The sequence below is a fragment of the Equus caballus genome, chromosome 27 (genome assembly GCF_041296265.1).
Source record: "Equus caballus isolate H_3958 breed thoroughbred chromosome 27, TB-T2T, whole genome shotgun sequence".
In the NCBI taxonomy this organism is placed as follows: Eukaryota; Metazoa; Chordata; class Mammalia; order Perissodactyla; family Equidae; genus Equus; species Equus caballus.
The window spans coordinates 57,328,846-57,355,752 of NC_091710.1; the positions used below are offsets into that span (position 1 = coordinate 57,328,846).

A 26,907-nucleotide genomic window follows, 5' to 3' on the forward strand; every position below is an offset into this window, starting at 1 on the left:
CTATAGAAGAAAGATGAAGGTCACGGCTGAAATAAGCAGGCTCGTGTGACAGTCGGTTAAGGAGCTTTCTGATAGCTCAGGCCCTCCTTGCTCTGTGCAGCCCGTGGCTGTGCCTTTCTCATCCCTGCAGAGGTGGAGCTGAGTCTCTAGAGAGGACAAAGCAGAGGTTCCCTGGATGGGACCAGGCGCAGCAAGAGCAGGGCTCCAGCCTGAGCGCGGGCGTCAGGAGCACTCTCCTCCTGTTCTCTGCTCATCCCTCAGGCCACGTTCTCATCACCCCCTGGGGCTCCCAGCGAGTCCACAGCTGACAGCCCTGAACTAGTCCTTCCCAGCACTCACCATGTATAACCATGTGCTTGTCTGCGTGACGTCTGCCCACCGTGTCCACTTGCAGCTTTCAGTGCCCCCCACAAGGTCAGGGAGCACGTTGTCTGAGCTTGTTTACATCCTGTCCTCAGTACTGCAGCCTGTGTTTGCACCTAGCAGGACTGAGCAATACCTATCAAATGAAACAATGGATGAATGAATAAAGGCCTAAGATTGAACGTAGGTCGTGTGGAGGCAGAGCCGGGTCTAGGGCACTGTGGACCAGAGTGAGAGATGGGAACCAGGAGCCAAGGGTAACACCACCAGGGTGGCAGCCAGCCCGAGAGGACCCCCGCCTCCAACGCACAGGAAGCAAACCACGCCGGGGTCCTTTGTGCGCTGAAACCCCAGGCTGAGCCAGACAGGACTTTGTAAGGCTCTGGGAGGAGAAGTAAAAGCAACGAGGAGAGTCTGGGAAGCTGGACCGTGTGAGGTGTTGGTGAGGGTGCCAGTGTGGGTGAGGGTGCCAGTGTCAGTGAAGGTGCCGGGTGCTAGTGAGGTTGCCGGGTGCTGGTGAGGATGCCGGTGCTGGCGAGGATGCCAGTGCTGGTGAGGGTGTGTGTGCTGGTGAGGGTGCCGGTATGGGTGAGGATGCCAGTGTCAGTGAAGGTGGCGGGTGCTAGTGAGGTTGCCAGGTGTTGGTGAGGATGCCGATGCTGGCCAGGATGCCAGTGGTGGCGAGGGTGCAGGTGTCAGTGAGGGTGCTGTGCTGCTGAGGGTGCTGGTGCTGGTGAGGGTGCCGGTGCTGGTTGAGGGTGCCAGTGTCAGTGAAGGTGCCGGGTGCTGGTGAGGTTGCCAGGTGCTAGTGAGGGTGCTGGTGCTGGCGAGGATGCCGGTGCTGGCGAGGATGCCGGTGCTGGTGAGGGTGCAGGTGTCAGTGAGGGTGCCGGTGTCGGTAAGGGTGCCAGGTGCTGGTGAGGGTACCAGGTGCTGGTGAGGGTGCCGGTGCTGGTGAGGGTGCCGGTGTTGGTGAGAATGCTGGGCTGCACTGCTGGGGAAAGCGTGGGCAGTGCAGCCAATCTGGAGAGGATTCAAGAACAAGTTAGTCAAGTTAAGTGCAGGCCTCGCCTATGACTCTGCAACTCTGCTTCTGGGTGCACAGCCCAGAGAAATGCACACAGATCTTGCGTTACGTACGCAGATACTCACTCCAGCATATTTGTGGTGCTGGAAGCAGGAGGCTGCCTGCTGTCCATTCTAATGGGAGGGAGGGGGATTGTGACAGAATGACGTGTACATGTTAGAAGCAACAAATTGGACAGATGTACAGCCTCCTAGTTGGAGCACTAAGCATCATGCTTGGAGGAAAAAGTAAGAAACATGATGATGAGATGTTCACGTAAAACATTTTTGTAAATCAAAAACGCATGAATGTGAAACAGTAGAAATTCTGCAAGAATGTATTCCAATAAAGAGACATGAGGTAGAATGACTGCCTATGGCAGAGAGGGGAGTGGACTGGGGAACAGACAAAAAAGGGGCGAATGGATGAGGACAATGAGCGAGCAAGAGAAAAGGCTGTGTGCAGATCAAGAGTGGTCCTGTGGGAAAAAGTAAGCAGCACGATTAATTCAGCTAGTGGCTCCAAGAAACAAAGGAATAACCAACCAACCACCACATAACTGACCAACCAACCAACTACACAACCAACCAACCAACCAACCAATCAACTACACAACCACACAACCAGCCAACAAACCAACCAACCAATGACACAACCAACCAACCAACCAATCAACTGCACAGCCACACAACCAGCCAACAAACCAACCAACCATACAACCAACCAGTGACACAACCAGCCAACAAACCAACCATCTATACAACCAACCAACCATACAACCAACCAACAAACTACACAACCACACAACCAACCACACAACCAACGAACCGATCAACTACGCAACCACACAGCCAACCAACTACACAACCGTACAACCAACCATATAACAGAACCACAACAAAGAAAGAAAAGAGTGAACTACCTGATGCAGGTAGGTGTGTGGTTTACCAGAGCACTCACAGTTTGAAACATGAAATCTGTGCTTTTGTAAAAATTGCGGTCTATGTGAGAGAAGAGCAAAAGAAAACTAATGAAATTCATATTAGATTTTTTAAATGTCGGAGGATTCCAAGAGTGTCCTGGATATGCTGACACACACACACAAATCTCTGCAGGCCTAATTATTATTTGCTGTGTTTGACTCACTTACAACATGCCTGTGGCTGTAGGGCGTCTGAGCGTAAGAGTAAAATGTGAACCACATGGCCAGTCTCCTGTCTAGACACAACAGAGGCCTCCTCTGTCAGAAAATGCTGGACCAGGATGAAAGCACAGCCACACACCACCGCTCTCCCCGAGAACCTGGGCTGGTGCTGAGGTCCACGTGGGCCAGGCTTGCAGGGCCGACCTGTGAGGGCCGGCGAGAGCACGGCCTCCTGATCTCCCAGCGTGTCGCACAGCCTTCTGTTGTGACTGCGGCTAAGGGAAAGTGTGACTAATGATGATTAAAGCACTCAAGTTGGCAAATTGTCTGCTTTTTAAAATAAGTTCCATCACATGCTCACGCATGTTTTCAACATATATTTTTTGATAGTAAGATGGATTTTATCCACGCAGATACCATTTTGAATTAGGAAAAATTCAGTGTTTGTTCATAAAGTTATTAATCAGCGTTGAAAACGGGATTCAGGGAGCCACGTGTCAGTAGCAGAATAGGAGGGAAGAGGTGAGACCTTCCAGAGACTTCTTGGCAAGCCATCCGCGAGGCCCCTGCAGGCTGACTGTGCGCAGCGAGCCGCGGCTGCTGGCGGTGGTGCTCGCTCCTGCCTTCTCAGAACGCCCTCCTTTGGTCTCTCCCTCTCCTCACCTGCTGGTCCCAGAGCCTTTCCTCCCTGCTCTGTTAGCCCTTGACAAGCAGGAGCCTGGGAGGGGCCTGTCGGAGGTGAGCGGGAGGGACCATGGCCCCGTCAGGTGGAGGGTGTGGCGTGAGAGCTGGGCAGCCAGCAGCCTGCATGCCGAGGCCCCCAGTCACCCTTTCACCCGTCGACGGAGTGGCGCGCCCGTTCTGACCTGAGCTCCGATTTGCAGCCTCCGGAGGACGGAGCCTCAGCCTCCCATGTTCATGCTTCCCGGGACCTCACAGGAAGACCCCCGGCCTAGGAAGTGCGGTTGAGGCTGTAGAGGAGGAACCGGAGCTTCCCTCTGCCCTCCCAGGGTCTGCACTGGGGCCTGGAAGCGACACTGAGCAAAGATGGACTAACACGAGGAGACGGCGCAGTCTGTCCACACGCATGCGGAGAGACAGGCAGCTCAGAGGGGCGCTCGGAACTCGGGCTCATGTGGTGTCTGAACAGGGACAGCGAGCTTGGGGAGAAGTGACAGGACATGGGGCGGGCTGCAGGCTTCGGGCGGCAGCCTGTGGGAAGGGAGGTGGATGGGAAACTGGTGGAGATGGGGTGGTTTCGTGGGTGTGTTGGGTGGTTCCTGTGCCTGATCTGGGCTGCTGGGAGCCTGGCCTCGTCTCCAGGTTCAGAGTCTGCCCTCGGCCTCCTCTTCCAGGCACAGGCGAGGGCCACGTGTTACAGGTGGAAGCTCGTGTCCTCTTTAGGACCACCAGGGGGCAGAGAGCTCCTGCTCCTCCAGAGTCTTCAGCTCAGAACAGTCCTTCTGCCTGAGTGGCACATGTGGGGGTGGCGCGTTCCGATGGCTGCAGTGACCAGGGGACATTGAGTCTTCCGTCTCCTTCTGAAGCCGCTCAGCTGTGTGCAGAGCGCCGCAGGCCTCCAGTGGAAGGGCTTGGAGGAGGAGGCTTGAGGGAGGGGACGGGGCCGCAGGAGCCCGTATAAGGAGGCGGCCGCTGGAAGCAGTGCTGCCTGCTGTGTGTAGGGCTCCTGTTGGCCTTTCCAGGAAGCCCGGAGGACTTGGGCAGAAGACGGAAACTTATGGTGAAAGACGGTCTATCTTCTGTGAAAGCAAAACTGCCAAGGGCAGCCTCTCGGGAAAACAGGTGTCCTTGTTCCCCGTGGTCATTTTCTTAGTGTTAACTGATCAGAAAACAAAACAACAGCAAGAACACCATTCCCTCCTCTGGAGGCCAGAGGGTGGGAGGCACGGCTGCGGCAAGTGGGTCCCCCTCCTGGAGCAAAACCCACATTTCTTGTCTTCTTTGGAGAAATGTCTACTCCAGTCCTTTGCCCATGTTTTAGTTAAGCTGGTTTTTGTTTTTGTCGACCACACTTTTTATAAGTGGTCTGTGTCATGTGAGCTGTGTGGCCCTGCTCTGTTTGGGCAGCTTACCTTCTCTGAGGACAGGCATCTTCTAGGAATAAAGCCATCCTCCTACCTCAATACTGATATTTGTACCTAAGAAAATTAACAGTAACTCCCTCAGTTTTGAGTGACTGTGAATTCCACCCCAGCCGGGAGCCTGTGGAACATGAGCTCACGGTGCTGACAATCAGGCAGAAGAGCAGGCGCACCAGGGCTGTCCCAGGCGAACCGAGACGGCCGTCACTGCCTGATCCCAACTCTGCGCCGTCTGTTCAGTCTCCCAGTGGTCCCCAGACGTCCTCCAGACCAGCACAGCCAGGCTGCACTCTGCGTCCCGTCCTCATCTCTGCAGCCTCCTCCTGCCCTTTCCCCTCCGGCTGACTCTTTGAAGTGACCGGGTCAGTGGTCTGGGAATGGCCCCCTTTCTCCCTGAGGCCGGGTGTTTCCTCACTGGGTCATTTGACCTCCTCCTCACCCCTGTGTCTCCCATCACTGCAGGTTAGTCCAGGGCGTCATCGCCTCGAGTTGGTGTGTACATCTGGGGGCCATGGTTCCACACCTGCACGTGCTCTGTCCCGAGTCTCTCCTCATTGCTCTTCCGTCCATTCACCATCCTTCCCCGAGTCAGTGATCTCACCTGGGCTGCAAAACAGGTGATCTTCTAATTCCGCCGTTCCTTCCAAATCATTACCAGACGTTCTTCTGTGAGAAAGGCCTTTCCCTCGTCAGCTGAGGATGGACCCCAGTTCCTCTAAGAAGGCAGGACAGCAGGACAACTTCAGTAACCGGTTTCAGAGTAGAAGTAGATATGATGGTCTCATGGTCACCTCCAGGGGCAGGTGAGATGCTCTCTCAGCCTGTCTCTGTGTCTTTCTGTGTCTGTGTGTCTCTCTGTGTCTCTCTCTGTGTGTTTCTGTCTGTCTTTGTGTGTCTCTCTGTGTCTATGTATCCTCTGTGTCTGTGTGTCTCTGTGTGTGTGTCTCTCTGTATATGTCCATTTCTCTGTCTGTGTGTCTCTCTGGTTCTGTGTGTTTCTCTCTCTATGTGTCCTCTGTCTCTCTCTGTCTGTGTGTGTCTCTTTCTGTGTCTGTCTGTCTCTGTGTGTGTCTCTCTGTCTCTCTGTGTCTCTCTCTGTGTCTCTGTGTGTATCTCTGTCTGTGTGTGTGTCTCTCTCTGTGTCTCTCTGTCTCTATGTGTCTCTGTCTCTCTGTGTGTGTATCTCTGTGTGTGTGTGTCTCTCTCTCTGTCTCTCTGTCTCTATGTGTCTCTGTCTCTCTGTGTGTGTCTCTCTGTGTCTCTGAGTGTATCTCTGTGTATCTCTGAGTGTATCTCTGTGTATCTCTGTCTCTGTCTCTGTGCGTGTCTCTCTATATATGTCCATCTCTGTATCTGTGTGTCTCTGTTTCTATGTGTGTCTCTCTCTGCGTGTCTCTCTGTCTCTGTGTGTCTCTCTGTATATGTCCATCTCTCTGTCTGTGTGTCTCTCTGTGTCTGTGTGTTTCTCTCTCTGTGTGTCCTCTGTTGTCTGTCTATGTGTGTCTTTTTCTGTGTTTCTCTCTCTGTGTCTCTGTCTCTGTGTGTCTCTCTCTGTGTCTCTCTGTCACTGTGTGTCTCTCTGTGTCTCTGTCTGTGTCTCTCTCTCCCCATTATGAGCTTGTGGATTTTTCTGTGTCTAGCGGGGCCCCTGCAAGCTGGCTCCAGGCCCTGTTAACAGCCCCGTTGATCTCTGAGTGCGTCCTTTCTCTCTGGGTCCTCCATGCCTCCCAGACCCGTGCCCCAGAGCCGAGATCAGCCGTTTCTCCAAGAAGCACATGAATGATTTTTAAAATCGATTTTAGAATTGAATGTATTTTTCAGAATCGTCCTCACTCTTCCCCACATGCACCCACCCGATGTGACTCATAGCAGCAGGCAGGTTTGGGGCAGCTTCACCCCTATAAAACCCAGCACAGTTCCTGGCACACAGAGGCACTCAATAAAAAATAAATAAATCAAGTCGTTTCCTTCCTTCCGCTAGACTAGCAACTTGAGCTGAACCAAAGCATGAATTTAAGCCCAAAATAACCCTCGCTGATTCACTGTGTCTAATTCAACTTAATCAAAATATCAATTTTGTACTGAATCAGACACTGAAAAGAATAAACCAGGGAGCTACAGCTTTTGAGCAACGTGTTTTTTAAAACCGCTGAACCCAGGCGAGACCAGAACCCCAAGGTTTTAGATGCACAAATAATCTGATACTTTATTTGGCTAAAATTACTTCACGCCATCTTTCAGCTGTTTTTAAACCACCCTAGAGATGGATCCTCGCTCTGTTTCTAAATCATACTGAAGGAAGTTCCACTGTCTCCTTGGATAATACAAGCCAGTGCTTTAATTCGGGATCTTTTCATCACGAATAAGCATATTTAAAGTTTCCTTCTGCGATTTCGGCCCCTCCTCCTGCTTGATCGAGTAGCCCCCAGCTCTGCATACGCCACGTGCTGTGCCGCCCGAGCCTGTGCTCAGCAGCACGTTTCACAGAGGGCGGCTGGGCAGGTGGCCTGGCGGGCGAGCCTCACTCTGTCGGCACCAGGGACACAGTAGCCCGTCGGTGTCCGCTGGGCGGTGCATCAGCTCCTAGGTGATGCTCCGATGTTAGCCGGCAGGGGCTCCCGCAGCAAACCCCGCAGACAGTTTCCTCACGGTTCTGGAGGCCGGGCGTCCCACATGAAGAGGCCGGCAGATCCGGTTCCTGGTGGGGACTCCTCTGGCTGTGTCCTCACACCAGGTGCCCTCTGGTGTCTCCTCCTCTTCCCATGTGGACACCAGTCCTCTGGGGTCAGGGCCCACCCTACGACCTCATTTAACCTTCATCACCTCCCGCCAGGCCCATGTCCACAGTCACACTGGGGGTTCCAGCCTCAACCTATGAATCAGAGGGGACACAGTTCAGTCCACAGCAATAACCAACCCTTAAGAAATGCTGCATCCTTCCATGCACTTGTAAAGCATCGGTGGTTCTGTGACTCCATTTTGCAGACGGCACGGCCCAGAGGAGGCTCAAGGACAGGAGGGTTCGGCCCATAAGTGGCAGCGTGGTCTGAGTTCACACCTGTGCTCGCCGTCTCTCCTCCCTGTTGTCTGGAGAGCACAGTACCCACTCTGTTTGCAGGGTGGAGGCGGGAGACGCCCAGCTTCTGCGCCTGGAAATCCTTGGCTGTGCTGGGCTGCCTGACAGATGCCCTGTTGGTGCTGGGCTGGCCTGGAGCAGAGATCTGGGACCAGCCGCCTGACGGATGTTGCTGAGGGGCCTCGCCTCAGAGGACCTGCTCCCCACACCCGCCCCATAGTTAGTTTAGGACGTGACAGGGTCCTGCAGAGGAAAGTGACGGAAATGGACATACAAAGCCGACAGTGCCTGGAGCTGCCGCGTTTCGTCATCAGACAGTCACACCCAGAGTCAGAGGTCAGTCCCCAAGGCAGGAAAAACAAACGTTTCCTCGATGTATCCTCTCATCACAAGGCGTCAGTGAGATCTGGAGCGGGAAGGTGTAGACAGACACGGACCACGGAGCCAGGCCCACCTGGATTCACGCCGACAGGAATTGGCTCCGGCTCGCTGAGCTTCAGCTTCCTCATCGTGAAGCCAGACTGGAAATACCCACCTCGGAAGAGAGCACAAGAAACAGGACCACAGGCCGGCTTGCCCCAGTGTACACGTGACTCGCAGAACTCAGCCCCACGTGCTCCCAGTAGGAAGGGCAAATGCACGAAAGCCACTGTCCGTCAGATCGTGAGCTTCCTAAGCTCCTCAGTCTTCTGAACAACACAGCGGAGTCCCGCGTGCTCCTGTGGACGTGTCCTGTGCGTGCAGGACAAGCCTGGCAAGTCCTGAGAGCAGGTGCCCACCTCCCAGGGTCAGCGGCCCAAGATGGTCCCAACCGCATGGTGGACACGTGACCCTGCCTCCCACATGGGTGTCTACGCTCTCCCACGCCGGTGTCTACGCTCTCCCACCTGGGTGTCCATGCTCTCCCATGCAGATGTCCACACTCTCCCACCTGGGTGTCCATGCTCTCCCACGCAGATGTCCACACTCTCCCACATGGGTGTCTACGCTCTCCCACGCCGGTGTCCACGTTCTCCCACCTGGGTGTCCATGCTCTCCCACGCAGATGTCCACACTCTCCCACACGGGTGTCCGCTTTCTCCCATGAATCCCTGGGAATGTCTTCTGCATGGACTCCAGCTTGCTGTGGTGGCTTGAAGTCCTGGTTTGTCACCGCCTATTTGCCAGCCTCCCTGCTGCCCGTCTCCCACACTTCAATAGATGATCTCTGTTATCTTGGGAACCCAGAGCTGCCTGTCCACACGCTCTGGGCGAGCAGCCCAGTGTGGATGGTCCTCGGTGCTGTGGATCCGTCTTCTCTGGTGCCTCTTCCAGGAGGGGCGCTTGCTAACTGGAACCCGTCTTCTTAGGGGAGGACCCAAAGGAACCAGCACTGGCCCCTGTGGCAGAGAGGGGCTGACTTACCTTCTGAGGCGGGTCAGAGAACGTCCCACAGACGGGCAGGGGCCTGTTTAGATGTTCTCTGTTCTTGGCCTTGAGGGCAGCGCGGGGTAAAGAAGACCTCGTTCCTGGCCGAGAAGGCAGTTTGCCACACGCTAGACATAACAGCCATTTTGCGTGACTATGTTTCATTTTCACAACCTCCGCTCTCTTCTCAGGGTGAAGCACGGAGATGGCGTGGGGTCCACACGTTGTTTAGCTAAATCTTTACTCTGAGCAGAGCCCCGGAGAGCAGACGCCCGTCCTCCAACCCCACTGGATCTGGTGGACAGGAGTGAAGCGTGTTTAGCCTAAACCCCAGGTCTAAGTTCACCAGGTCGGTAACACACTTCCTGTCTACGGGGACACTCAGGCCAGAGTCTCCGTGGTGGCGTGCGGCCACGCGAGAATCTGGCTTCCAGGAAGAGCATTTGATTGAAGGTGGCGTTGTCCCTCTGAGCTTTAAGTGCTGGCACCGTCCTGAACATGCCAGTGGGCTGACCCACCAAACACTCACAGAGACGATGGCAGGAGGACGTTACGCAGAACCGTGGCGGGCAGCGCTGTCTGGGAGGGTCGCGGTTTCCCGCATGAAAGGACTCTCGGCCGCGATCGTCAGGCTCCCTCCCTCGTTCCCATTTTCATCTCTGATGTGAAGTTTTCTCCCAGCATCAAAGACAAAATAACTTTTTCATTTGCTTGAGGAGCCGCCTTTCCAGCGCTTTCAGAACCTGGAGCTTCCTGCACCCTCGCGGCTGTTCCAAGGCTGCAGCTGCAGTTCGGGTGGGCCGGGCCATCCCCCTGTGACGCTCAGCCGCACCAGGACAGGACGCGCCTGCCCCACAGTACTCCCACCTCTGTGCTGCCCGCTTTCCTGGGTCCCCACATGCCCACGTGTCTGCACCCCGACCTCGACGGGCGCCCCGCTTGTGCAGCTGTGTCTTGTCTGCGTCAGTAGCATTGTGCAACAGTGCTCGCTCGGCTCCTCTCGTTTTTCCCAGGAGCCGGGCTTTGAGATGTGCACGTCCTGCTTGTGTTCATCTAGTTGTGGGCCCGACTCCGTCTGACCCCTTATCTGATGGCTGCCATCTCTGCGCTGACCACATCCTGCTGTCCGCCCCCGTGGCAGGAGACACCGTGCGCGCACCTGTCCCCTCCTTCTCTCAGGAACGGATCTCAGCTGTGACTTGCTGCTGGGGGTGGCCGCGTAACTGCATCTCACCTACGAGATTCTTAGGGGACGCGGAGGGTGTGCCTTCCAGGCCAGGGGTGTGTTCCCACCGTCCGTCCCTCCTCCCAGCGGCTGCACCGCCCTGACTGGCCTAGAAACCGGCTACAGCCTGCAGACAAGGCAGGTGAGACGGCCACGGGAGAGCAGGAAAGGACGAGGCCTCTGCTGACCCCGCTGCCCCGGCCCCTCCCCTGGGTCCAGGCCGCCTCCAGGCCAACCTGAGGAAGACGGAGGCCCACGTCCCCTCACAAGTTCTCCCCCAGTGGCCGCAGCACCGCGGACGCCTCGTAAGCACCACTGCGAGAGTGAATTTCCACCTAAGAGCAGGCTGCGTCCCCTCCCGGCTGGCCAGACGCTGTCCAGAGCGCCAGCCGCAGCGGCCAGCTCAGTCACCACCTGACGCACTGGCCCCACTTACACACCCACCTTGCTGTTTTTCCTTTTGCCGTTCCGATAGCGTAAAGTGCTTCCAGTTTACCTGGCGTTTCTTGCTCACTAGTGAGTCTCCGGAAGTGTCCGCAGGTCTGCTTCCCTGAGGCCCCCTCCAGGACTGGCTGCGCGTCGGCTCCTCATTTTCTGTAGGATTCCCTTCTTCTCTCGTTGACCTGAAGTCCTTGAATGCTCTGCGTGCAGCTCCACGTCAGCCTCAGACGTGGTGAGAAGCCTCCTCCGGAATCCCGGCTGTCTGCTCACTGTGTGTTCAGGGACCGTCCACCGGTCCTTCACCTGGTGATGTGTGCTCCTGGAGTTTGGTGAGAATCCCTCTCCTGTTCCTGGGTCTCAAACAGCTGCACTTTCTTCCGTGAGCTTTGTAATTTTACCTCTCACGTTTGAGGGTTTAATCCAGGTGATGTCCACACTGGATACAACAAAATTAAGGATCCGACTCCATTTTTTTCTCCATTTAATGAGCAAGTTTCTCAACCTCAACCTTTGAAAGAATCTGTCCTTTCTCTCTCGGTTGTGGTCAGTCGTGTTCACTACATATCCAGTCCCCCTGTGACTCCAGGTCTGTCTCCACATCCTCCTTCGTTCTGTGACTCCATCTGTGGCCCTACAGCAAACCGTATGGCTCTGTCAGTGCGGTTCTGTCATATGTCTCATCACAGGCAGGGAGTCCCCATTTGCTGTACATTTTAAAATCGACTTTGCTGTTCATGTATTTTTGTTTTTCATATAGATTTCAAATTATATTTTTCAGCTTACCTAAAATTCCAGCTGGAATTTTTGTTTGCATTGCAAAGAATGCATTTGAGGGGCCGGCCCCATGGCCGAGTGGTTAAGTTCGTGCGCTCCGCTTCCGTGGCCCAGGGTTTCACTGGTTCAGATCCTGGGTGCGGACCTAGCACCGCTTGTCAAGCCACAATGAGGCAGCATCCCACATAGCAGAACTAGAAAGATCTACAACTAGAATACACAACCATGTACTGGGGGCTTTGGGGAGAAGAAGAAGAAGAGGAGGAAGAGGAAGAAAGAAGAAGAAGAAGGAAAAAAGAAGATTGACAACAGACGTTGGCTCAGATGCTGATCTTTAAAAAAAAAAAAAAAGAAAGAATGCATTCACTCAGGATTGACATCCTTACCATTGCACGTCCAAAAGCTTGTCTCCCCATTTGTCCACATCTTCGTCTCTGTCCTTCAATAGAGTTAAAAATGCTTCTTCATAAAAGTCTGGTGCATCCTTCCTTAGGTCAATTCCTGACTCCTCATTGAGTAGACATTCATTCCTTTAACACACACTCACTGAGCGCCTCTCACTGTTCTGAGCACTGAGGACACGGAGTGAAGGAAACAGAGCAGCCCGACGAGGCGAGATTCCGTGTCAAGATGTGGAATGTGGGGCTGTATGCAGATCGTAGCTGAGTGTAAAATGGTACAGAATGTAAAGGGATAGCCTAGAGCTTATGTTTTTATTCTATCGTAAATGATTATTTACTTATTTACTATATATTTTGCTTTTTATTTTATTACCGTAATATTTCACCATTAGAGCATTTGAATACACTTATTTATTTACTATGATACTTTCTAGTTGATTATTGATGAGGTAGAGCAATGATTCTGATTTTTGTAAGCCAGTCGTGGATCTGGCAACTTTGCTCAATTCCCTATTAATTCTAAAAGCTTATTGATCCTATTGAGGTTTCTGTGTAGATGAGCTTTTCCACTGTGGGTAATAACAGTTTATCTCTTTCTTTCAATCTTCAACCTTATTATTTTATTTTCATGTCTTATACCTTTGGCCAGGACATTGAGTGTTATGTTAAACAGTAGCAATGATACCAGGTACCTGTGTCTTGTTTCTGATTTTGGTATGAATTATATAAGTTTTATCTATCGAGTGTGATGTCTATTATAGGTTTTGATACATTGCCTTTCTCAGGTTAGCAAATTTCCTTCTATTCTTTGTTTTCTGAGACTTCATCATAGACAAGGGTTAAATGTCATTAAGGGAATTTTCTGCATCTGCTTAGAACACAATTTGATTATTCTCCTTTAGTCCACTGTGTGCTGTGGTAGCTTAAGAAAAATGGTCATAAATTGTTTGACAGTCTTCCTATTGAGAGGTGGGGTCTCTGTCCCCTCTCCTGGACCTTGAGAAGACAATTTCTTTGACCAAAGGACATGATGAAAGTGACGTTGGGTGACTTTATGACAAGTTAGTAAGTCCACCTGATTTCCTGGGTCTCTCCATCTGGGGGAGACCAGCTGCTGTGCTGGAAGTCTGAGGCCACCGTGCTCGAGAGACTGATGCAGGCGTGTGGGTTGAGCCACGAGAGTGAACCATCTAAGAAGCTGGACCCAGTCAGAAGGAGACCCAAGCAGAACTGCCCGTGTCCCAGGCTTCTGACCCGTGAAGTCCTAGCCAGGCAAGCCGCTGAGTTGGGCAGTTTGTTCTGCATCAGCGGTCGCTGGAATGTGGCTTCTCACTGACAGGCTTCCCAATGTTCCCGTATCCGAGCGTTCCTGTCTGGGTTCGTTTTCCTGCCCATCACCCAGGATTTGCGTAGCTCCTTTACTTATTGGCGTCTTCACATTTACACTCACAGTGAGGTGGCCCATGCTCCCCTTCCCACTTCCTTTGTGGCGGTGTGTCGTTCAGACCTCCTTCAAGAGCACAGCTGACCCACGGCCCCGGTGCTGCCCCTTGGGCCCATGGCCGCTTCACACCGTGACCATGCTGCCCCAGCACCTCCCAGGAGGACCAAGCACGTCAGCAGGACTCACCCAGTGCAGGCCTTATTTACCGAGCTCAGTGCTCAGGTCCCCTCGGCCTGTCCACATCATGCTGTCACCTGCAGTGTGCCTGGCGTGCTTCCTGCCTGTCCTCTCTCCCTTCTCTCTCCACTCACGGGTGTTAAACCCACATGTGCCTGAGGCTCTCCTCTCACTCATTCTCTCCTCCTTGTTAGGCATTGAAGTGTGTCCCCCAGAAATCCATGTGCTGAGTCCTAACATCCAGAACTCAGACGGTGACACTGGAAGGAGGGTCATTGCAGACATGATTGGTTAAGATGAGATGAGGTCGTACTGGAGCAGGGTGGGTCCCTAACCCAAAATCACTGGCTTCATAAAAAGGGGACACAGACATGCACACAGGGAGATGCCATGTGAAGATGAAGGCAGAGATGGGGGATATCCACAGCCAAGGAAAGCCAAGGATTGCCAGCAAAACAGCAGAAGCTAGAAGAGGGCCGTCCAACAAATTCTTCCTCATGGCTTCATAGGGAACCAACCTGGCAACAGCTTGATTTCAGACTTCCAGCCCCGGAACTCTGAGATGATATGTTTCTGTTGTTCAAGCCCCCACTTGTGGCATTTTGTCACAGCAGCCCTCGCAGACGGACACACTCTTCGTCTCTCACAGATACGCCCTCCAGGCAAGCTCTGTGTTTCTGATCCCTCTTTGCGTCTGCTTCTCTGAGGACCTTCAGGGACACAGTGACCTAAAGCCGCTCTGGGACTTTCTATATTAGAGACAGCAGATAGTCATGGAATTGCCTGACGAACATCCCCACAGAAGAGCTTCAGAGGACAGTGGAAATAAACTGAAGATAATTTCTGATGACATCTCATGAGTCCTGTTGATCTAGTTATCGATAGAGAACTTTGTTGGCGGCAGGAATATTGTTTTTCTGCTTGAGACCACTAAGCAGAAGAAAAACTATGTTGAGGATTCACATAATAGACATAACTGGAGTTGAGTTTTTACCCTGTAAATAATATTGTACTATATTCAATCCAACTGTCTGTATTAGGGTTCTCCAGAGAAATAGAAACAATAGGAGATATATATATGTATATAAAGAGATTTATTGTAAGGAATTGGCTCACACAATTGGCCTGGGAAGTCCATAGCCTGCAGGGAGGACCAGCGGGTTGAAGACCCAGGAGAGGCAGTGTTCCAGCTCAAGTCTGAAGGCTGTCTGCTGGAGAATTCTCTCTTGCTCAGGGAAGACAGTCTTTTTGCACTATTCAGGCCTTCAGCTGATTGGATGAGGCCCACCACATTCAGGAGAGCAATCTGCTTTACTGAGAGTCCACCTGTTTATGTATTAATCTCATCCGAAAACATCCTCACAGAAACACCCAGAATGATGTTTGACCACACATCTGGGCCCCATGGCCCAGTCCAGTTCACACATAATGTTATCCATCACATTGCTTTCCAAAGAATCAGAGAGAATTGAGCTTCCATTGAACAGGAATAGCAAACAGCACACAAAACTACGTTCTACGATACTGTCAATTCAGAGACAGAAAGTCTAAGGTTAAGGAGGGGAAAGAGAAAGGGAAGGGAGACGCGGGACAGGGGGAGGTGGGGCAGGGGGCGGCAGGCAGAGGCGGGGGTGCGGGGAGAGGCGCGAGAGAAGGAACTGCGCGCTCCGGGAGGCCCTCCCCGAGGAGCTCAGGCCGGGCTGCGGACCCCGGTTCCAGCTCCTCCTGAGATGCTGGGCCGCGGCTGTGCTCACCGGTGGTCGCAGCTCGCCGGTCTCCGAGGGGACTGGTCACAATGGTCCTACAGCTGTAGCTGTTTGGGGCGAGGGCGACCTCATTTGTGTCTCAGGGGAAATCGAACACAGACGCCCCCGCGGTTCCCTCCGTCGTCGTCAGCGAGGGCGCAGGTCTTCAGGAAGCCGCACAGCTGTTGCCTCAGTCGAAGTCCGGAACCAGGGACCCGAATTGAAGTCCTTGGCCATTCTGCTGACGAGCATGAGGCCTTGCAAAGCTTGACTCGCCCCTCAGGGCCTGGTTTCCAGCATGGAATGATGATGCTGTGGACGGTGCTCCTTCCTGAGGGTTGTTTGTGGACTGATTCCCTCTGGACACACTGGCCGCGCTGGCGAGGTGCGTGTCACGTCCGCAGATGTCCCAGTAGGGCAGGCGGGGGCAGCTGCACAGCCCGCTCTGAGCACAGACTGGAGGGGCGCGGTCCCCAGTCCACCGCGCATCTCGGGAGCCTCTTAAGCTCGTCCTTTGTGTCTCTGCTGCGTGTCTCTACCGTCTGTCCTGAAGTCGTCTCCATCTAGGGTGCTTTCATGAGGGGTGGTCCCCGTGGTCACTGCAGGGCCTGCGGCCCCAGAGCCACAGAGAAGTGACACCTTCACCCTCGAGAGGGAGGAGGGGGAATTTCTCCTCCATCACATGATCCCCAGGTAGATTACTTTTTAAATCCAGGTAGCATTTATAACAGAGCCCAGCAGAAATTTTCTAAAATCCTTATCAAATATTGAAAACTGATGGAAGAGGTCTTGTGAATGTAGAATTTCTTCTGCTGGCAGATGAGCGGCACCATGGAGCTGGGCGTCAGAGACAGAAAGACTGCTTCTCAGCGACGTTACTTAAGGGGTCTAAATTTCAAGAAAATTGTTCAAGTGTTCAGTGTTTGATAAGTGATTCATCCATTTTTTCACATTAAAGATTCTGCTATAAATCCTGTTTATGTCGTTATTTCAGGAGGAAGTTTGGATTGAAGGTTTTTCCAACTATGGGAAAGCTTTTTTTTGAGCAAGTTCCAGTCTGCCAGTAGAATTCGTGGTGTTTTCTGGTGAATCACAAGATGCTGGCGGCTGTGGAAGCTCATCCTCGTGCTCGGAGGATGTCGTTGCTCCGTCTAGTCCTCCGCAGGCATCAGTGTGGCTGGCGTGTCTGTCCCTTTGTTAACACGATTTGCACAGACGTCCAGCCCAGCGTCAGCTCACCGTCACTGGTTCACTTGGACTCTCCTCTCATCGCAGATTCTAGATTTTCTGGAGACCTGGAACTCAGCATCCGCCTGAGAATCGCCGAGTGCACCATCATGAGAAATAATCACGGGCGCATCCTGACGGCTTCTCTGCGGGTGGGGCCCATGACTCGGAAAAGCTGTGAACCAGAATCCTCATAATAACTCACCTGCTGTGGGGTCAGCACCTAGGACCTCGAGTGACTCTCGGAGATGAGATTAGATCTCGCCAGAGGGTGGACGGGCTGCCCCTGTTTCCCCACCCACAAACCAGGATGATAGCAGCACCGGACAGGCCTTGAGAAGGGTCCAGTGAGATGGCCAGGTAAGATGCTGAGGGCTCCGGGCACCTGCCCGCTGACGCTGGGCTGCTTTGCTGCATTGGGCTGAGCTTCCACTTCAGAGACTCAGATGCTGGGAAACCAGGCCCGGGGCTGCATCTCGTTGCCTCCAGGGTACCCAGCATGGTGGATGCTCCTGGAGCTGCTCGGGAGACAGTCTGCTGAGTGGATTCATTGCCTGTGTGGTTAATGGCACACACCACAAGTTCCCTGTCACTGCTTTCCTTCTTGATAAACGGTGTAAATGTTGGGATGGGGGCCCAGGCCCCGAATTGTCTCCTGGTGACCCCCAGCGAAGGAGTGGAAATGAGGACGACCTGACCCAGCCGTCTGCCTCACCTTGTGGACCCGAGAGAAGTGAGCGTCGTGAGATACCGCTGTTTGGAGTCACACATTAGTTTCCTCTGAGACGCTGCTCTTATCTTGGGATGGAAGCACACTCCGAAACCAAATTTGATTCTGTATTTCATTAAATGTCAATTTAGGCAAATTTCTCAATTTTAATCTTTGCGAGAGCTGAAGGTTTTTCCCACACTTTCCTTGTCACTCTGATATGATAATTCTTTTTAAATGTGTGGAGGATCACTCTGAATACATCAGGTTGCTACAGGTAGGGAGAAAAATTCTAATTTTTTCTCCTTTTAATTACAGCTTTTGAAACACCATATCGATTTTTCTCAAAGTCATTCTAGCTTGTAATAGTGTAAAATTAATTTGAGTGAACGCAGACTTCCCCTGGCTAACTCTGTAATAGTTCATGAAAGTCTTAATTAAGCATCTGCTAAAAAGTAAATGAGTTATGATAATTTTTGATAGTGGCTATCATTTTGGAATAGCTAATGCCAAACATTTGGAGGAAGAATTATGACAGCTCCTGCTTTAATTAAATGATAAACATTTCTCCATTCGACTTTGTACTGAGGTGACTGCTGTTGGAGGCAGTGGAGAAATTTAAATACGAGAGCAGCCCATGACCAGTGTCAGTGCAAATAATCCAGAACCAAACTATAAATGAAAACTGGGGCAAGTTTATTAGGAGCCAGATCTGAGGAGGAGCTTAACCCGGCCTTCCTTCCCCAGGGCACCAAAGAAGTGGGGTGCACAGAGTGGTTATATACCATCCTGGAACAAAGAGCATCCATCGCATATGATGGGAATGTCCCTTTTACGAGAGTCACGCGATTGCCTAGCCAGCACAGCACAGCTATGCACACAGTGGGTGGCAGGTCTGCTGTCTCAAGCTGTGTGGTCACAGGTGGGCACAGCAATCAGTTCCTAGCCTAGGGAGAGATGCTTATCCTTAAGGAAATGCCATGTGGGGGAAGTTGCATCTTATCATAAGGCCATTTGTTCTTGTCTTTGGGACACAGCAGATGCTTAAAGCAGATATGCAAGGCATGCTCAACAGCCACATCAGGCCGCTTTCAAAAACAAGGTCAGGCCGAATTAGGTTTACACCAAATGCCTTCCTCATATACTCCAATCTATCCAATTGCTTGCCATTTATTTATCACCAGTCAGGCAAGTGTCTCAGCAGCTGTGGACCTGCAGGCAGGAACGCAGCCCCCCTGTGCCGGTGGCTCAGATAAGCGCCTAGTTACGTTTTATGAAGCACCAGCAGCCAGTGTAAACCACGCTGGAGTCTGGTCCTAGTTAGGGTCAGGGCCACAGGGAAAGACCCCCGGGCTGAAGGTTTGCACCAACCCTGACCTTCACAGTTCCCCACCGCCATCCTGCCACCGAGTCAGCCACTGCTGGTTCCTGGCTAGGGAGCCAGATGACTCGGGGGTCATAGGTGATAAAATGCCCCTCGGGGTCGAGGCGGTGGGTCCAGCGTTTTGACTGGAGGCCTGTGGGGTCAGCGGGAGGGAACTCTGCCCTGTAGGGACCTCTCCTGTAGGGAGGTTCTGAACCAAGGAGCAGGGACTGTTGTCACCGCTCAGGGTGGCGCTGGGTCCGGCCCGGGGCCGACGGGCAGCTGCTGTGAGCGGCTTCTTATCCAGGAGCCGGCCCCTTCCACGGGGTCTGCCTTCGCCTTCGCACCCCGTGGCTCGTCCTTCTGCGCGGCCCAGGCCTGGAGCTCCGCCCCAGCTCCGGCCTGGTCCTCCTTCCCCGGAGTCCGGGCCACGCAGCCCCGCCGGCTCCGGCTCCGGCTCCTCCGCGGAGGCAGCAGGACCCACGTCCAGGAGCTTCTGGGACCCGGAGCCCGTCACTCGGGGTCTGCGCGGCGCTCCGGGCGCGCGGTGATGCTGACGTTGAATGCGTGTGTCCGTGCCGGGGCGAGTTTAACACGCGGTGTAGCCGCCCGTGTTAAACGCAGGCGTCTCATGCACACAGACGGGCGATACGGTTACAGTCCGGGCCGTGAGCGCTAAGTCGGCCGCTACCGTGCACGGGAGCAGAAGGCGGGGCTCCTGTTCCCTTTTCTCTGCCGTCTGGACCGAGAGTCCCTGAAAATAACGCGGGAAGCGCTGCGACGGCGGCCAGGGGCGCAGGTGCCCGCGGTGTCGCAGCCCCTTCCGCCTCGGGACTCGCTCGTGCGGTCGCTGTGCTGCCACCTTCCCGGCGACGAGGACGACGCGCCTGGACCCTCGCGCTGTTTGTTGCGGCTCCTGCGGGAGGAGGGCGCGCAGCGGGACCGCGTGGTCTGGGTCGGCCGTCGCGAGCGGAGCCGCCGCCGCCGGGCTCTGTCGGGGTGGGTCTGCAGACGGGGCCTCGCAGGGAGAAGCGCAGCTCCAGCTGGAACAGGATCTGGGGTGCTCTCCGGCCTTAGCTCCCTGCCCCTTGTCATGTCAGGTGTCCTGTGCCCTGTTGCGGTCTCAGATATAACCATCTACTTGTAAATGTAGTTTTCAAAAAATTAGCACACCGCCCTACCTACAATTAAAGGGAGAAATACAGGCGAATGTGTGTAACAGGCGAGTGTGCGTTGCACGGTGGAGACTCGCGCACAGTTGTGAGAACACAGCGGGCACAGGGGTGTCACCCTGGTGCCACAGCTGCAGACGCAGAGGGCCAGCCGGCAGTGCCCGTGTCCCCAGCGTGTGCTCGCTGGGGCTCATCTTCCCAACGGTGAACAGCACTGGGTGAGGCTGCCAGCAGAGTTCTGTCAGAGCCCCGAGGTGTCAGTGTGGACACCTGTGTGGCAGGGACGAGGACGGGGCAATGAGAAGGCTGCTTCACAACTGTGGGAATCACCGGGAGTGGTCCCAGGCCAGTGAGGGGGTTCTGGGAGCTGAAAGGAGGGAGACCGTGGCCACAGGGCCCTGCCCCTAAATGCGGGAGCCCCCAGTTCCGTGACACTTCTGTTCCTCCCCCTGAATTGAGAGCTGCCGGATGAGAGCTGGATTGTGATGAGGCTGAAGTGCCGCCCCGTCAGAGGCGCTGGGAACAGATGGGTCTTTTTAATTCCTGCGTGCCCCACACCCTCATCCTGGCACTGCCTGACAGGAACAGCCGTATTGGTGAGCACAACGCACCTGTCTACCAGCTCGCTGTTGAGGGTGCAGAACCCGCCACTGAGAATACGCCACTTTGGCGTGTTGACCATTCTGAGCTGAAGGTGCACGAGAGGCAGCAGAGGCAGGACAGGTTCTCTGACCTTATGTAAGGAGGTGTGTAAGCTTTGGGACCTAAGGGCTCCTTTGGGTCTTCGTTTCCCTTCTGAAGACTCGATGTACATGTAAAAATATTAAATAAATTTGCATGCTCTTCTCCTGCTAATCTGTCTTATGCCAGTTTAATTCTCAGGCCCAGGGATAGAACCTAAGAAGGTGGATGGAAGTTTTTCTTCCTCTGCACATTATCTGCCTCGTGCTTATTATTACCTCCTTGTTTTTCGCACAAGGGAACTGATAGGAATGGCACTCGAGGTGATTAATGACAGGTAGGACGTGGGCTACAGATGCCAGCTGTGGATGAGAGGAGGGTGCAGGATGCCCAGCTGGGCCAGGCATGAATCCTACCACCAGGTCTTGGAGAGGATTGGGGTCCTGGGGCCACGGAGGGCTGTGTAACCAACTGATTTTCTCGCTGACGACAGCATCGCTCAGTGAAACTGCATGATTCGATGAAGGCCTGCGGCAGGTGGGTCTGATCTAGGTGCTCAGATTTAGCCCCAGGATGAACCGGCCTCAGTCCGGCTCCTCAGCCTGAGTCGCTCCCATTAACTGCGCCGTGCTGCCTTCTAAGGGCCGAGGGGGCAACACATGAGTTGTACTCAATTTCCCAACACCTGATCCGGCAGACTTCCAGGTCTGCAAACACGTTTATCCGGTCGAATTGGCCTCTGAGCAGACGAGGACCCTGCGCTGACGGAGGTGGGTGCTTTGTGAAGGTTAACGTGGGAGAGCACAGGTGTGAGACAGACTGACTGACACCCGATTACAACACACGGAACGAACCAGTTCCAGTGACGTGCTCATGTGGTTTCTGTAACTTAAAAAATAAGTCCTTTCCAGACCATACTATTCTTTATATCGACGTTCTTGGCAGCAGTTGCCCCACCAAGAGGAATCAGAGCAGAACACAGCAACATGGACTCGAGCCAGCCTGCGCAGCTAGCAGAGTGCGCTCCTCGCTGGGGACTCGCCCTCTCCTCCGCGGTGCCCGCCACCTGGACGGGCTGCCAGGGACATCCGAACAACATGGCCTGCATCCAGGTGGTGATTTAAAAAATCTACACAAACACACACGCAGACACACATACACACACGCAGACACACACACATAACACACAAAACACATGAACACACACATAAACACACACACAAACACACACTCATAACACACAAGACACATGAACACACACAAACACGCACACTCAAACACATATACGCTCACACACACACAAACATACACGCATGCAAACACCTACACAAACACAGAGACACACGTGCACACATGTAAACACACGAACACACGCAAACACACATAAATGCGTGCACACACAAACACACATAACACCGACACATGAACACACATACCTAAACACACACAAACATACACACATGCAGACACACAAAGACATGAAAACACACATACATACAAACACATAAACACATGTGCACACACACACCCCCTCCTTGTGTACACTCACCAGAAGTAAAATAACCCGCATGAGTTTCTTCTTTTTCATTTAAATAGGATCCTGTGAGGCAGCCACTGCCACGTGTCCTCCTCTGCTCTGAGCAGCACGGAGGCTGTAAATCTATTATTCACTTATTTAGCGATGAAGAAACATGCAAACAGCTGCTGTGCTGAGGCCAGTGGAACAGAGAGAAGTGAAGCGTTCCCTCTCCTGGACTCGAGAAGGAAGGAGGAGCAGGTGAGGTTTTGTGTGTCCTTCTGACACGATGGTCGAGACGGCCCAGGGAAGAGGATGCTCCACGAGGCGTGGAGAGAAGGGAACCACGGCCAGGAGGCAAGAGGAGCCTCCACAGATCAACAGGCTCTGACAGGACCCCCTTCTCCCCTCCAGTACATCAGATGATATCATTAAACTGCGATCTGAATAATCTTTGAAAGAAGGTCTCGCAGATGTGGGACCAGAGGGGCCCTTTAAGAGATGCCTTGGGGTACGGCTGTTAACTTTCGCCAAGCTAATCAAAGCCTGGAGTTACAACTGTGAGTGGGTGTAACTGCTTTGCATCAGTTTCCTCCAAGATTGCTCCTGGGGCCTTGGGGATCTCTCTCTCTCTCTTTTTTATTTTTTAATTTTGAAAATGGTGCTCTGTCAACAGTGCTTATGTTTAGCCACTAAGGGGCATCCTAAACAGCTGATTTTTTAATGGATAAAGATTGTTCCTTTCGGCATTATTAATTACAAAAAAATTTATACCACGCTGAAGACTTTCCTGCACAAGAATTAATTCAAGGAAATTTGAAAAATGAACTCTTGGTCAGGTTCTAACACATTGCCCATCATTTTCCGCCAGTGTGTCTGTTTACATATAAAATTACAGATGGAGAACGTGTGCAGCCTCTGCCTGGATGTGTCCAGGGGGAACGGGAAAACGTCAGCCGCGTCCAGGAATGAGAAGCCGAGCGTGGCTCAGGCAGAGCCTGACGGGGTCAGTTCTCCCACAAAGGCAGAAAGTCAGGGAATTCCAGGCTCGGCGGAAAAGGTAACCTGAACTATTCTGCAGCGTTCGTCCAATTGCACATCTCCCTCAAAACCTCACTGACCCTGGAAGCACTTGTTTTAAAGTCTTGGTTGAAACAAAACTGGGATTTTTAAGAAAAATAGCAAATTTCTGGTACTTTAAGATGTGAACAGTTTTAAGTTTTTACTGGCTTCTGTCAAAATCAAATTGGAGCAACTTCAGTCTCAGCTGCACCCAAAGTGGACGAAAACCCGGTTCTATCCCCAAGGAACCAACAGCCAGGACGCGGCTGTGAGAACTGTGATCCAGCCGGCATCGCTGTCGGTGGTGTTCTCCTGTCCGGACGCGGGGGTGGGGCTGGCCGCTCGCTGTGCCTGTCCAGTGGGTCACCTCCCTCCACTGCCTGCCTGTGTCACGTTGTGTTTCACTGCGAACAAGATGAAAACAAAGACTGAAAGCATAAGCCCGAATGGGACTAAAGCTGGAAAGCGGCAATTACGTGGAGCTGACAAGGGAGTTGCTGACGCTCATCAGACGAAAGTGAATGTCCTTTTCTGTGGGAACATCTCATTAATGCACGTTTCTTGGGTTTGGCTTTTCAGGATCACAAGCAGGAAGACGTTATAGATAAAGAAAACACACGTGTATCTAGGACATTTGCTGTGTTACTTCAAAGGAGGCAAACTGGAACAGGGACGAAGTCGTCATGACCCGACACGGCCTGGCCTTTGGTGGGCTCCGAACCTCCGGACTGTCCGACCGGCTGAGACGCGGGCTGGGAGAGGGGCTCAGAGCAGCCCCGGGGCATATGGGATGCTGTGCAGCCCAAGGCTGGGGCCTGCAGACAGCCTGCTGGGGTCTGTGAGTCGGAATTGACTCGAGGCCACTAACAACAAGGGTGTGTGCACCTTCGTCTTTGCGAGACAGTATCAAGTCGGCCTCTGCGCTGGTCACACCAGTTCACACTCCCACCAGCAACATCCGCAAGTCCCAGTTGGTCTACGTGCCCCCAGTGCATCTCAGGGTTTCTTCCTCAGCACTCGTGACTTCTGAGCTGGACAGTTCCCTGCGGGGTCTGTCCTGTAGCTGTGGACGTTGAGCCGCATCCCTGGCCTCTACCCAGTAAATGCCAGTAGCACCCCGGTTGTGACGATCAAACATGACTCCAGACGTTGCCGGATGTCACCGGGGGACAAAGTCACCTCAGCAGAGAACCACTGGTGTGTCTCAAGTTTCGTCAACGTCGTGTCAACGACATCACTCTTGTCTTGGTTGCGTCTCTAACGACGAGTACGACTGAGCCTCCTGTCAGGACTCGGGCTTCGTGTTTCCTCTGTGAGAGTTTCCTGTTCGTAACTTGTGCCCATTTTTATATTGGGTTGTTTGGTTTGTTCTTACACATTTATACATTCCTTCAGTATTTCAGATACTTATCTTTTGTTAGTTATTCCAGTGGTCTTTCTGCACCAAAACAATGTTCATAAATTTATGCTTATAAAGATGGGAAACAAGCATATTGAATTAATAAAGCTCCATGCATTTTTAAATAGATGAGCTTTAAGAATCCTCGGACAATTTGATCTTTCACTTTCTTTTAACCTTAAGCAAGAAGAGACAATTTTTTAAAAATTTCTTTCTGCCTTGGCATTTTTTAAATTTTTTCCTCAAGTGCTGATAATCAGGAGTTGTTGTCAAGACTTTGGTTGAAATCAATCACAATTTTGAGAAAAATTATCTCAAAGATTTTTTTATCTGCAAACATTAACTAATGAAGTTATTAATTAACTCTAAAATGTTAAAGATTTTTCTCACTGTAAGGATTATGGTGAGGTTTAACATAAATTATTTTCTTGCTTTCAAGGAAGATTTGTGGAGGATGAGGACCTGCTCTAGGTAGGGCACTGCAGATGTTACAGAGTTGAGCAGAACAGCCTCCACGTGAGCAGTTTATGATCAGTTGGAAAAATTAGACACTGATGAGAATAATGTAACAGCAGAATTTAACAGTTCGTAAAAACAAAAAGTGCTCACCTGCAGCCACACGCCTTGATTCTGCAAACCTTCCCTGTGCACGAAATTCAGGTCAGAGTCTGCCCTGAGGGGCGTCCAGTCCAGTGGAGCAGTCGGAGCGTGTGCCCCAAGGAAGCCGAGGTGGTTTTTTCTGGTTGTGAAGCTTCGAAAAGGTTAAAGAAGCAGAGACCTTCCGATCCAGGCCTTAAGGAACAAGGAGACCGTCTCGAGGAGAAGTCTGCGTTCCGGCCGGCACACGGCTTTGCACCTTTGCGTCGCAGAAACAAGTGCAGCCTTGAACTCGGCAAAGGCTTGTGGGCGGAGACCTGCACCCTGGGACCCACGACTGGGGGACTCCACTGGCCCCTCGAAGCCCCCTTTCCTCGTCCCCCAGGACATCATCATATAAAAATAGTCATTGCCTATAAAAATGCCAATTCTTGTGTAATTTTTAAGAGAACTACAGAGAAATGCATTTATCTTCATCATCCTCGATTAAAAGTCCAGTGTGCAGATTCGTTGTCTGGAGATGGAAGAGCTGCACCCACTGGGGGCGGGTGGGGCTCCTTCAGAGGCAGGAGGACTGACCTAGGCTCCCTCCCTCCCGCCTTCTGTCTTTCATTCGTTCTCAGTGTCTAACTTAGAACCTGTGAACAAAAAAAAGAAATGAGTGTCTGGCCAGCTAGTCCTTCAGCTCCTGGATGCAGGCGTCACGGAGAGAGTGCTGCCCCGGCCTTGACGGGTGTGAGCCATTAACCTTCAAGCTGATTCTGGAGACACTGTTGTGACAGTGTAACTGAAAGTTCGGTCTCTGAACCCGACGCCAATCCAAATAACGAGAACAGAGTCTTGAGTGGAAGAGGAAAGGTTTTTACTATGCCAGGCACAGGGAGCAAAGCAAGGGCTCGTACCTCAAAAATTGCTAGCTCCCCAATGAAGAATGGGTAGGGATTTTTATTTGGGGTTTTGGGTAGGGGAGGGGGCGCAAGTAGCTGTGCAGGCTGGCGTTTTCCCACCAGCCTGCGTTTGGCCTTGAGAGGCTGCTTGCAGCAAGGCGGTGGGGGGGGGGGGGGGGGTGAGAAAGGAGGATGGCAGGTGGGGGTCCTTCACCGTTGTCTCCTCTTCTTGTTTGAGGCGGGTTCGAGCGCCGGGAGTGAGGACTTGAGGTGTGGGAAGCCTCCGCTCCTTGATACTTTGAGACAGTGGCTTTCCTGGCAAACTCAAGGACACATGATGAGCTAAACTTTAGTGTGCCTCCAGCTCCAGGCCACCTGGGCTTTTAACAGTTTGTAACTCCCATTTGGTTGTAAAGCTCAAAGAGTCCAAGTTTAAGGAAACAGGTATTTACATATGAGTGGAGCTGGAGAAGCAGGAAAGGGGGTGGTGGGTTTTAGTTTTAACCCCATATCTGCTGGGTTCAATGTGGGGAGCTGACATCAGGGCTGATGTTAAGAGCCTGTAACAGCAGCGGGGCTGTGATCTGGAGCACCCGCACAGACCGCGATGGGGGGAGCGGGGATGAGACCCGCCGACACGGACCCTGGGCTGCGCAGATGCCTGCAGACTCCTTCAGAAATGAGGACAGGCAGGAGGCAAACACTACAAGGAACCTGGCGGGGTTTTTATAGGGGGCGTGTGAGTATTATTATTTTGGTTTTGTTTTTCCTTTCAAGGAACAAGTACCAAGTGAGATTTCCTTCGTGTAAATTTTGGTGTGGTCTTCCCCGTGTAAAGGGTGCAGGCGTTTCTGGTGCTCGCCCAGCGAGGTCGCTCCTCTCTCTGCACCTCCTCCCCTTCTTCAGTAAGTTTCTATAAGCATAATCAC

The 26,907-nt window shown here is 52.7% G+C and overlaps 1 protein-coding gene across 12 annotated transcripts in view; it reads left to right on the forward strand.

The window, feature by feature from the left end:
- Nucleotides 1–26,907, forward strand: part of ERICH1 (glutamate rich 1) — a 144,691-nt gene that overhangs the window by 83,523 nt on the left and 34,261 nt on the right. Inside the window, exon 7 of one of the 12 annotated variants that reach the window (XR_011433154.1) lies at nt 5,334–5,478. The exons of 8 other annotated variants lie outside the window; for them this stretch is intronic. The gene's annotated coding sequence lies outside the window, so the exon portion shown is untranslated. Of the gene's footprint in view, nt 1–5,333; nt 5,479–9,349; nt 11,954–16,359; nt 17,459–26,907 lie in introns of those variants that run through there. 3 more of the 12 variants (XR_011433151.1, XR_011433153.1, XR_011433152.1) reach the window with 3 other exon arrangements.